Raw genomic sequence first — 11,698 nt, 5'->3', positions numbered from 1 at the left:
GCACTTAAGCAAGTTCTGGCACAATAACAATAAAAAAAAAGTAAACGTGCAAAAGAATTACATACAGAGAAAAAAAAACATAACACACTATTGATCAGTGTTCAACAGCCTGATTGACACTGGGATAAAAGAGTTCTTAAGTCTGTTCCACTTACAGTGGAAGGTTCTGTATCTTCTACCAGTAGGTAAAAGATCGTAAAATGGGAAGAGTGCATGAGATGGGTTATTTAAAATTCTTTTCGCTTCATTCAGAGTGCATTGCTCGTAAAGTGTTTGAATTCTAGTAAAAGTTTCAGATCCTATTAGTCTCATAGCAGTTCTGATAATATTACAAATTTTTGATTTCAGATTTACAGAAAGATTGCCATATCATGTAGATCACAGGTGTCAAACTCAGTTCCAAAAGGGCTGCAGCTCTGCAGTTTAATTCCAACCCTAATTAAACACACCTGATCAAACTAATTGAGTCCTTCAGGCTTGTTTGAAACCTACAGGTAAGTGTGTTGGAGCAGGGTTGGAACTAAACTGTGCAGGGCTTCGGCCCTCCAGGAATTGAGTTTGACACCCCTGATGTAGATAGACCATACCTGATAATACTCTCAAATACAGCCTGATAAAATAAGTATATGCTTTTCTTATCAACACCATAGAACCATAACCTTAGTAGAAACTACAGTCTTTGGTGAAGCTTTTTACAGATCCAGTTTTCGTGAGTGTCCCGTGTTATGGGCCATGTCTGTTTAAATTCCCAAATACTTGTATTTTGTATTTACAAATAAAATTTTTCATCACACCACTTAACAAATAAATAAATTTTAGCTAAAATAAACAGAAACAGGATCTTGTTTGTTCAGCGAACATTAAATCTTGTTTATTTTGTACATTAACATAACGGATATCTATACAGCAGTGGATATTAACTTGTATCCTGTCACATTTGCAGTGCAAAACCAGTGCAAAGCTAAATGTGTGCTCTGTGCATGTGCGTGAATTTTGTAACAACATTGTGTGTGACTCATCGTTGCAGAAAGGCTTGAATTAACTTCACAACAAATACATAAGATAATCGTTGGTAAAGTTCCCACTGCAGTATTTCTCACAAACGTTACATGAAATCTGCTTCCTTCATGTCTGACACATTGCTGTTTATCTGACGGAGCCGAGGTGGATTTTGAGGCACACTCTGACAGGCACGTGAAAACAGTGGGAGGGGAGAACTAGCATTAAAGGCACAGGCCAAAAAAAAAAACAGCTACACAGTATACTGAGCAGAAAATTATAATATTCCTAAAGGTATAATAAATAATCTGATGGGTGTTTTGAGCTGACACTTTACAGACACATTTTGGAGCCACAAAAGACTTTTCTTAAATCTTGAAAAGGGGCTAAAAGAGATATAAAGCACATCCATGTCATTGTCAACCAATTTTATCGATTGACCCGGCCACCTGCTTACTTGCCTAAACCCAACCAACAATTTACAAAAGCCGTCCAGAAAAAGAAAAGCCCTCGTCTGATTTTTACCACATTTTCAGATTTTACCACATTCTCACCCTGTTATGAACTTGGTCACTGTATTATTTGGATTCTGTTTATGTCTTGCCTGATTTCTGGAACCGCTCTTCCCCGGACTTAGACCCGGTCGTCGTCATGGTCAGCTCCTCTCTGCATCTCAAGTCCGCCAACGTACACGACAAGCTAACTGGACAAACTGGTTGCAGCAGAAAAGTCCTCCACACTGAGGTAAGCAGTCAGCTGGTAAGATTGAAAAGGAACGGCGTCATACCGCTTCGTAGCTTTCGCTTAAAAAATTAAATGCAGCCATAAGTACACTTTATTTACAATAGTGCTTAATACATGTCCATTATTAAGAAATATAGGCTATTTATTACACTGTTAGCAATCTTTGTAAATTACACAGCATGTAACTGTAATACGCACATTTTTTTTATTGTAGGACAGTTATGCAGAATGTTGCTGTATTGCATATTGAATATTACCATATTTTACAGTGAAGATGAACAATACTGAAAATACACGTATAGCAGGCCACGCAGTGGCGCAGTAGGTAGTGCTGTCACCTCACAGCAAGAAGGTCGCTGGTTCGAGCCTCTGGCTGGGTCAGTTGGCATTTCTGTGTGAGTTTGCATGTTCTCCCTGTGTTCGCGTGGGTTTCCTCCAGGTGCTCCGGTTTCCCCCACATTCTAAAGACATGTGGTACAGGGGAATTGGGTAGGCCAAATTGTCCGTTGTGAATGAGTGTGTATGGATGTTTCCCAGAGATGGGTTGCAAGTGGAAGGGTATCCGCTGCTCAAAACATGTGCTGGAAAAGTTGGCGAGTCATTCTGCTGTGGTGACCCCCGATTAATAAAGGGACTAAGCCGAAAAGAAAATGAATGAATGAATGAATAAATGACACGTACAGCAAGATAAATGAAGCTGTTACTGCAAATTCATTATTCTTACTGTAATTGATTTACAGTAAGTTTTCAGCAGATTCTACAGGAAATTGTTATCTGTGTAAGTAGATATGATCCACCTACCTAATCCTACCAAATAAAACTTTACAGACCATTAATACGCAGAAAGTTAGTAGTTCATTGAGCTAAAAGTGGTAGCTAATCAGAGAATTGTACTGTAAAATATATAGTGACCATGTACAGTGAAGTCAGAATTATTATTATTTTATTAATCATATTTATTTCCCAAATGATGTTCAACAGAGCAAGGACATTTTCACAGTATGTCTGATAATATTTTTTCTTCTAGAGAAAGTCTTATTTGTTTTATTTCAGCTAGAATAAAAGCAGTTTTACATTTTTTAAACACCATTTTAAGGACAAAATTATGAGCCCCTTTAGGCTAATTAATTTTATTTCTTTGATAGACTACAGACCAAATCATCATTATACAATAGCTTGCCTAATTACCCTAACCTGCCTAGTTAACCTAATTAACCTAGTGAAGCCTTTAAATCTCACTTTTAGCTGTATAGAAGTGTCTTGAAAAAGATCCAGTAAAATATTATTTACTGTCATCGTGGCAAAGATGAAATAAATCAGTTATTAGAAATGAGTTATTAAAACTATTGTGTTTAGAAATGTGTTGAATTTGTTTTCTCCCCATTAAACATAAATAAACAGCGGGGGCTAATAATTATGACTTCAACTGTATATAATTGGTCAATCCTAAAAATTCCACCTGATTGATAATAAAAACAATGCATCGGCATATGGCAACCTTCCAGAAAACCGTAGTAAGCAAGCATTTAACAGCGCACTAAATAACCAACTGCTCGTATCTTGCAGCCGGGACAGCTGGACAGGCAAAGCACCACTTTAGTTTGTGGCTTTATTTACAGATTACATGCAAACATGCATTATGCTGGACATAAAGTTGACACTAAGAAATATAGGCAGCAATAACAGCAGGCATTGCAATAAAGGAATGCGCGTCGAACGTGGCTTTATTTTAACCACAGGGAGACAGCAGGTTTTCTTTGCTGACTGAAAGTCTCAACATATCAGAAAGATGACAGATATATCATTTTGTCCCAAGGGCAAACTGATGAGAGGAATGCAGAACTGCTGTAAGTGCAGGAAAAGGCAGACTCTTTTATCTCCGTCCACGTGAATGCACATAGAGATGATAATTGGACTTTTTGATGGTGTCTTTTAAATTCCGAAATCCATTTAACACTTTTTCACACTTTGTCGCAAATGGAATGGAGTCAAATCTTTTCATTTTCCTTTTTTTTTCCTCCTGCAAAGAGCCCATTTCTCAAAACGATGCTATCTCCGACTTTAACTTCATTGCTGAGGCTGACTTGTTCTCTTTTTTTTATAGGGAAAAGTACGACATCCATTATTTTCGATTACATCAAGCTCCAAATCCCAAATGTTTTATTCGGCAGTCACACTCTCTTGTGTTTTACAGAGTGTTGAGCAGATCCTTAACTGCGGACATTTACACCTGTTGCTGGCCATTGTGTTTCAGATTCCTTTCGTTTGTGTGCCGTTCGGTCCTCTGAGAAAGCTGCCTGCCCTTTTCCCAAGAATGTTCCAGGTAGTATTTATGTGTCGGATTATTATAGCACCGTGGACGAGTGTTCAGAAGTGCTGAGGAGTCTTTAAAAAGCCCGGGCTCATCATCGCGACATACTAAGCGTTTCAAAACACAGACATGTCAATTGGTTTGACAAATGTATGCATTTCATTTCATTGGTAAATGAACCCAGCTTACTCTTCTGAAGCCAATGCACAACCTTAAAACTCAAAACATTACAAAAGTCTTCTAAATCTTCAAACTAAGTAAAGATTAAACTCCAACAAATCTTACTCTTCGATTAAATAAATTGTTTAAAGAAAATTACAAGAATTATAATGTTTCAGATTATATAAAACAAGTAGTTTGAACAAGCAGCAACAACATTTTATTTTTGACTGAATCAATAAAGAAATAAGTCAGTTTAGCCCATCTGTTCATTTAGACCATTTGTTAATCAAGGTTATTATTTTTTTTCAGAGGGGGTCATGACATTGATGACGTTTTTTAATATTAGTTGAATAAAATCCACCCAGATCTATGATTGAATGACCCTTTTTCAAGATGGAAATGGTGAATTTCTTTCACCAGGTTTGCACCCCTGATTTATGAAGTTAATAAAGATTTTTCACATAGTTTTCAAATACCATTCCAGCTTGGTGTATCAAGAGAATTTATGGCAAAAGAGAAGATTTTCAATTCATTTAAATGACAAAAATGCTATCCTTAAACATTTTATCCATGCTATCCATAATGCTATGCATTTTATAAAGAGGTTGAAAGAATTTGTATATATTAATTATATTTTTATAGTGTAAACAGCTTAAAATAAAAAATGAGACCTTGGCTTCCTGCATTGTCTGAAAGAAAAATGTAAGGGGAATGAAGTAAATATTTGTAAGAGAAACACAATGTGTTGTACTGTATAAGCAACATTTCTAAGTTGCAAAATGCACATTTCTAGCAAACTAAATAAGCATTAGGACATAATCTACTGGTACTGCAAAAAAGAATAAATAAAAATGATATTATGTTCACTTGAAAAGTCAGATTTAAAATTTTACTAAATTTTAAATAAAAATCTGCCAATGGCCCCTGAGTTTTACGTGTAAATTCACTTAATTGCAGAAAGCCAGTCTTAATAGGGATTTATATTTAGAAAATTAGACAAACTGCTAAAGATGAAATAATTTACAGTGAATGGAAAGTTAGTCTCAATTGTTTTTATGGCGGTTCATTTGAGTATTTCACTGTGGCGAAAATGAATGTATTAACTTTTAAGCTCTAACAATATAGTCAACTGAGCCTCTTTTTGTTTTTTTACATATTAGATTAGATAATAGCGATGATAACAATTTATATATATATATATATATATATATATATATATATATATATATATATATATATATATATTCTTGAAATTGTCGTTTTAAATGTTTTTACTGTGGATAATACTATGTTTTAGGGTGAGAGAAACTGAGGTAATTAAGTGAGAGTGAGATTAAAAGAATATTTGATGCAAAAATGTGTATTTACTCACCCCCGAGTTGTTTCAAACCTTTATGAGTTGCTTTCTTCAGTTAAACACAATAAGGACGATATTTTGGAGAAAGCTGAAAACGTGAACCTTCCATAGTAGGAAAAACAAATCCCTTTAATGCCGGTTTGTACCACTGGGTGTCTCTGTTGGCGGTTATACCGGATTTCAATCCTAGCTAAACATTAATTAAAGAGACAGTTCATTCAAAAACACAGATTTCCTGACTATGTCTCATACTCAAGCTCTAAACTTTTATGAATGGATTTCTTCTGGAATATATACTGCAGAATGTTTGGGCAAAAGCATCCTTAATAGAAACTAAAAATGCACATCAGTGGTTATTTTTTTTTCCACAAAAAGAAACTCAAACAGGTTTGTAAAAAATACGGACAAGTAAATAATTGCAGACTTTTCATTATTGGGTGAAATACTCCTTTAATGAGTGTGTGTTTTATTATTATTATTATTAACTTTTTTTAAAAATGCAATCATGTAAATAAGTCAAATCTAAGAAAAAACTGACTGCAATGTGCTGAAATGTAGTTTTGAGTACAATATGACCCCCTGGAAGATATCAAATCCAAGCATAATTTATAGATGTTGCAGCAATTCAATATTTTGTTTTTAGAAATAGAGACATGCTGGGTATGCAGTCTGTATCTTCAGATGAGCGTTGAGAGTTATGAATGCACTGCTATTTAAGTGCGCTATCTTCTCGTACCATTCATTACTCTGAAATAATATTTCAGGTTAATGGCGCGTGTGCCAAGTTTCACAACACTGTAATCTTGGGAACACACAGCTCTGGAAACCATTCATCTAGTAGCTATTGTGATGCCAGACTCGACTTGGACTGCTAAGAACGATGACCTTTCCATGATCAAAACTGAAGTCGCATTTAGATGGATTGGGCTGTTTCACAGCTTGGTGATGCATTAAATCGGGGGTTTATGTGATGCAGCATAATAGCATAATAAGGCCAGACATAGACGTGATTGGGTTTTAAAGTGCCGCTATTATGCTTTCTGGAGGGGATATTGCATGCATTACAACCCAAGCATTTGACAAAGACATTCAACACATGCACATTGACAAATATTAATAACTTTTCTAGCTGGCAGGTGTTTGTACATGTGCATGTTGTTATAACCTATATAGGCATCTTAAAGTACACCCCAGGTTTTTTAATAGGCTTTTTACAATTTTCCTAGTTAAACTCTAAAGTTTTTTTTATTTTAATCTATTCAGCCAATCTCCTTGACTTACAGGAACACTTTTAGTTTGGCAAATCAGATTTGATTATTAGCACCTTGATCAAAAACTAGTAAAGAGTTTTAATAATGTTCCTATTTAAAGCTTGACTCTTCTGCAGTTACATTGTGAACTAAGGCAGACAGAAAATAAGTTGCTAGGTCAATACGTCTATAGGAACTATAATAATAATGATAAGAAACTTCTGCTGTATCATAGCAGGCGCAAAAATGCTAAGCTAAGCTAAAAGCCCTCTCACCAGACCCAAAGAGCAGCTGAATGGATTCAAAAATGGCAAAACTCATCTTTTTAACTCAACACAGGCTCATTCTGAAAACGTAGTCCTATATACATTTCTGGAGATCACAAATTACTTAGCCAAAAGTACGTATGGAAGCATTTCATCTTTAAAATGAACGCTATGGGGTAGTATGACACCATTCCTTCCCACGCTTACCTGCTAACCGCTTACCTTTTGTATGGACGGCTTTCGCACTGTTACCAGTTTGAACAGTAGCTCGCCATGTACGTCGGTGGACTTGAGACGCAGAAAGTTGATCACAATGATGGTATTTGAGTCCAGCAAAGAATGGTTCCAGGAAGCGGTTAAGATAAAACAGAATCCAAAAAGTAAAATAAACAAGTAAATAACAGCGTGGTTATATCTGAAAACGTGGTAAAAATCAGGCAAGGGCTTTTTTCTGGATTGCTTTTTAAAACTGTTGGTTGAATTTGAGAAAGGGGGTGGGCGGGTCAACTAGTGCTTTTGAAAACACTATTGGTTGGGTTTAGGGAAGGAGGAGGGTGGGATTGGTCAATCAGTCAGTCAGTCAGTTGCCTCTTGTGGATTTACGAAAGAACAGCAGGCGATATGGAAGTGTTAAGGCCCAGTATTTATTTATTTGTTAATTTATTGTTATTATTATTAATATTATTATTATCATTGTTGTCATTATCATTGTTGTCATAAATATATTTGTATAATATATATATATATATAAGCCTTTGGAGAACCTAAGCAAACTTTTATTTGGGGGTCCCTCGGTGCAACCAAAATGACAATTATTGTCAATCCTTCATTGTTCGTAAAACATCCATTATCTGTAAGTTTATAAGTTTATTTATAAACTAGTTTCAAAAGGATCACGTGCTTATGATTGAATACAGGTTGACTCGCATTAACTATCACATGATTTTCCAATCAGATGTTTTCAAGGTCACTTTAAATAACCATATTCTTGCACAATCCTCTTCGTCTTGAAAAATCCCCTCTTCCCCCATTCCTGCCCCTTCTTGCTAGATTGGGCAGCCCGGCGGCCCAGTGGTTAGCACTGTTGCCTCACAGCAAGAACATCCCTGGTTCTAATACTTACTAGGCCAGTCGATGTTTCTGTGCGGAGTTTACATGTTCTCCCCGTGCTCACGTGGGTTTCGCCCGGGATCCCCAGTTTCTTCCATATATCTTCCTCATAAAGCAATTCGTCATTAGCCACAAATAAGAGGGAGAGTTGTTGAGATCTAACTGAACTTAATCTCCCCTCTCGCCCTGCAAACAGGAGGGAGCCCAGGGCTCGAGGATATTTTGAGCTCAGGGCTCTCTCCCGGCAGGGGCGTCTGCAGAAATTTATTCAAAAGTACGCACATGTCCAGCACCACTCCTCCCTATCTTCCCATATTCTTATTTCAGTCTCAAAAACACTGATGCTTGCTGTCAAAGGCTACATTATGCATTGCCACGAGTAACACAAAGAAAATTATAGCTCACCTTTGTATGTTAATTTTAATTTATTTTTTGTTGATCAGTTATCTACTAAACAAGAATAACATCTGAGGTATAGTGTTTCAAAACCAGTCTCAAACTCTTTAGGAAGGGTGAGAGAACTCAGAAACATGTTGTGAGAATGACAATATCTGCTTATTTGTGCCAGTCTGTCAGATAAAATAGTTTAAAATACCTTGAATGGTAGCGGTTCCATGCGTGGAGGCTGCGCAGCCACAAGCTGGACCTGGAGATCCCCTGGCTCAGTACGTCACCTTAGAATTATAAGGTTTTATCTGTGTTTTACGTGATTTTGAGATATTGAGCTTCAAAATTTTTGCATACCATATAGCAAACAATTTGTGTGTAACAGTTCTCTTTCATACATTAACATGACAGAGACCCTAAATGTACTCTAAATGTAAATTATCAAAGTTCTTCTAACTTTGCATATTGGAGTAAAAAAAAACACGGTAAATGCAAATAGAACCTTCTCATTCTGAAAAGCCATTTTCCACTTCGTATTATAAGGTTCTATATGGCAGATCATTCATTGAAGCATTACTTTTCAAGAAATACAATCAAAAATATATAAGTTGATGTTGTAACAATCTGTTGATGCTTGAGAAAGTTAAATTTTTTGCTTTCTATAAAATGTATTAGGATGAATTCTTGTTTAAATTAAGCATACAAGGCTGGGCTAAATATTTTGTTCAGTGCTCATGTTAATTTAATCTAATTGTTATGTTAATATTTATAAAATATTATGCTTTATATGAACTATTAAATTATATTTATTAAATTGTTTGCCCCATGAATTACATTAAGTATTTGCCCTTCAAGGCTTAATATTAAATTTAAATATTTCATAAGAATACAGACTATGAGCAAATGAGTTTAATAAACAATGAAAAATGTTTTACTTACCATACATGCACAAATAATATTTCACATTCAATGTGCAATGCACATCCACTAACCTCACTTTTGAGTCCATCCCGTTCGTCTTGTTCGTCTGGTGATTGCCAATATGCTTTTGATTCCATTAAGGCTCTCTTAAGTAACACTCCTGTTACTGGCTGCACCGGACTTTTCCTCTCCTTTCAAATTGGAGATAGATGCGAGTGCTGTGAGCGTGGGAGCTGTTTTGTTGCAGGAGGATCAAGTTGGTGTTGTTCATGCTATTTGTTATTTTTCAAGCAAATTTAACAAACATAACATAAACTATTCTACAATGAAAAAAGAACCATTGGCATTGTTAATGGCTCTTCAGTTCTTTGGTATGTATGTGGGCTCGAGTAATTTGCCAGTTACTATGTTCACGGATCATAATCCACTCGTCTTCCTTACTCAGATGTACAATCAGAAGCAGCGCTTAATGCATTGGTCTATGATTGTACAAGGATATAACCTAATTAATTAGTACCAGTAATTAAACACAAGAAAGTTGTGGATAATGCTATAGCTGATGCTTTGTCTAGAGTGTAATGACCTAAACAAATATATGTCATTTTATATAGTTTGTTCTTGAGGGTGGAAGTGTTATGGTCCATGGGAGTTTGGATTTTTGTGCTTTGACAGCTGGAAGGGCATCCGCTGTGTAAAACCAAAGTCCCTTTAGGCAAGTCATTTCACTTGGTGGCCATCTTTCAAACGCCTCTCGGACAGTAAGCTCGGGCATTCTGTTTGAATGGGGAAACATCAAATTCTCCAAATCTACTTGCCAAGCTTAAGATGAAATTTCATATTACTAATAATCAATCAAATTAAACAACAAATGGGTCTTTGCTTCATTTCTAAATGTTTGTATCACACAAAATCTGTAGAAACTCATGTCTGATCCGAGCCCCTCTCCCGGAGAATTATCAGTCTGTAGCGATCGCTGATTGGCTCCTGTACTAGAATCCAGGCTTTATTCATTTAATATCGATCTCTGATCGGCTCCTGAACTTGAAGGCGGCCTTTATTCACCATATAGCAAATGCTGATTGGCTCCTGTACTAGAAGCTTTATTTGTCATATTGAAAGTTACACTGTTTCCCATTCGAAAAGTATACGAGTGACATGTCTTTTGTATTCTATAGAAATTGGTAAAACATGCTGGAACAGTTGGCGGTTCATTTTGCTATGGCAACCCCTGATAAACATAGGACTAAGGAAAATAAATGAATAAATACCTCTATTTATGTGTTTTCTTCTTTCTAATATTTAAAATAAAACATTTGCAGCCAAAGCTGCCATTTTTTTGTATCGTAAACTTTAGAGACTTTTTTTTCACTCTACAGGTCGAATGATGTGCTTCTTATCTGAAGGTTTTTTTATTACTTTTACAATTTTATTGTGGAGAGGTAAACGTGATCGAACACCCAATAAGGGGGAAGAGCATGCTAGGAGCCCGGCGGCTAATCAGCAGGTCAATCAGAAATGATAAATAACACATGTCTTTCTAGTGATTGGGCCGAAGAGACTCCCTTCTTAAGGAGAACGGGAGGAGCAGTCGAGAGAGGAGAGAGAGCACACACACGCACAGACACTGCCTGCAAGTGGTGTGCATTAAAATAATAAAATATATTGCTTACCTGATATCGCCGACCCTGTCTTCTTCTTCCCACACAACAACGAACGTTACCACATTTATTTTTATTCTTTCATTCATTTTCTTTTTGGCTTAGTTCCTTTTTTCAATCAGGGGTCGCCACAGCAGAATGAACCACCAACTATCCAGCATTTTTTTTTTACACATGCCCTTCCAGCTGCAACCCATCACTGGGAAACATCCATACACACTCATTCAGATACTCACTACGGCCAATTTAGCTTACACAATTCACCTGAGGGGAGAACATGCAAACTCCACACAGAAATGCCATCTGACCCAGCCTGGGCCCAGCGACATTTTTGCTGTGAGGCGATTGTGCTACCCAATGCGCCACCGTGCTGCCCATTTAATTTACTGCTAAAAACATTCCTCCTACTCTCTCTTTGTTGGCCAGAAGTCCTCGAACTGGATCCCAAAGGTCTTAGCAATTATCCTGCAAGAACACAAAATGCTCTGGTTCCACTTCTAATTAAACAAACAATGTATGAGTTTTGATTGGAG

This window comes from Danio rerio, chromosome 2, assembly GCF_049306965.1.
Source record: "Danio rerio strain Tuebingen ecotype United States chromosome 2, GRCz12tu, whole genome shotgun sequence".
Lineage (NCBI taxonomy): Eukaryota > Metazoa > Chordata > Actinopteri > Cypriniformes > Danionidae > Danio > Danio rerio.
The sequence above is the reverse complement of the archived record's forward strand: the minus strand, read 5'-3'. Positions refer to the sequence as shown.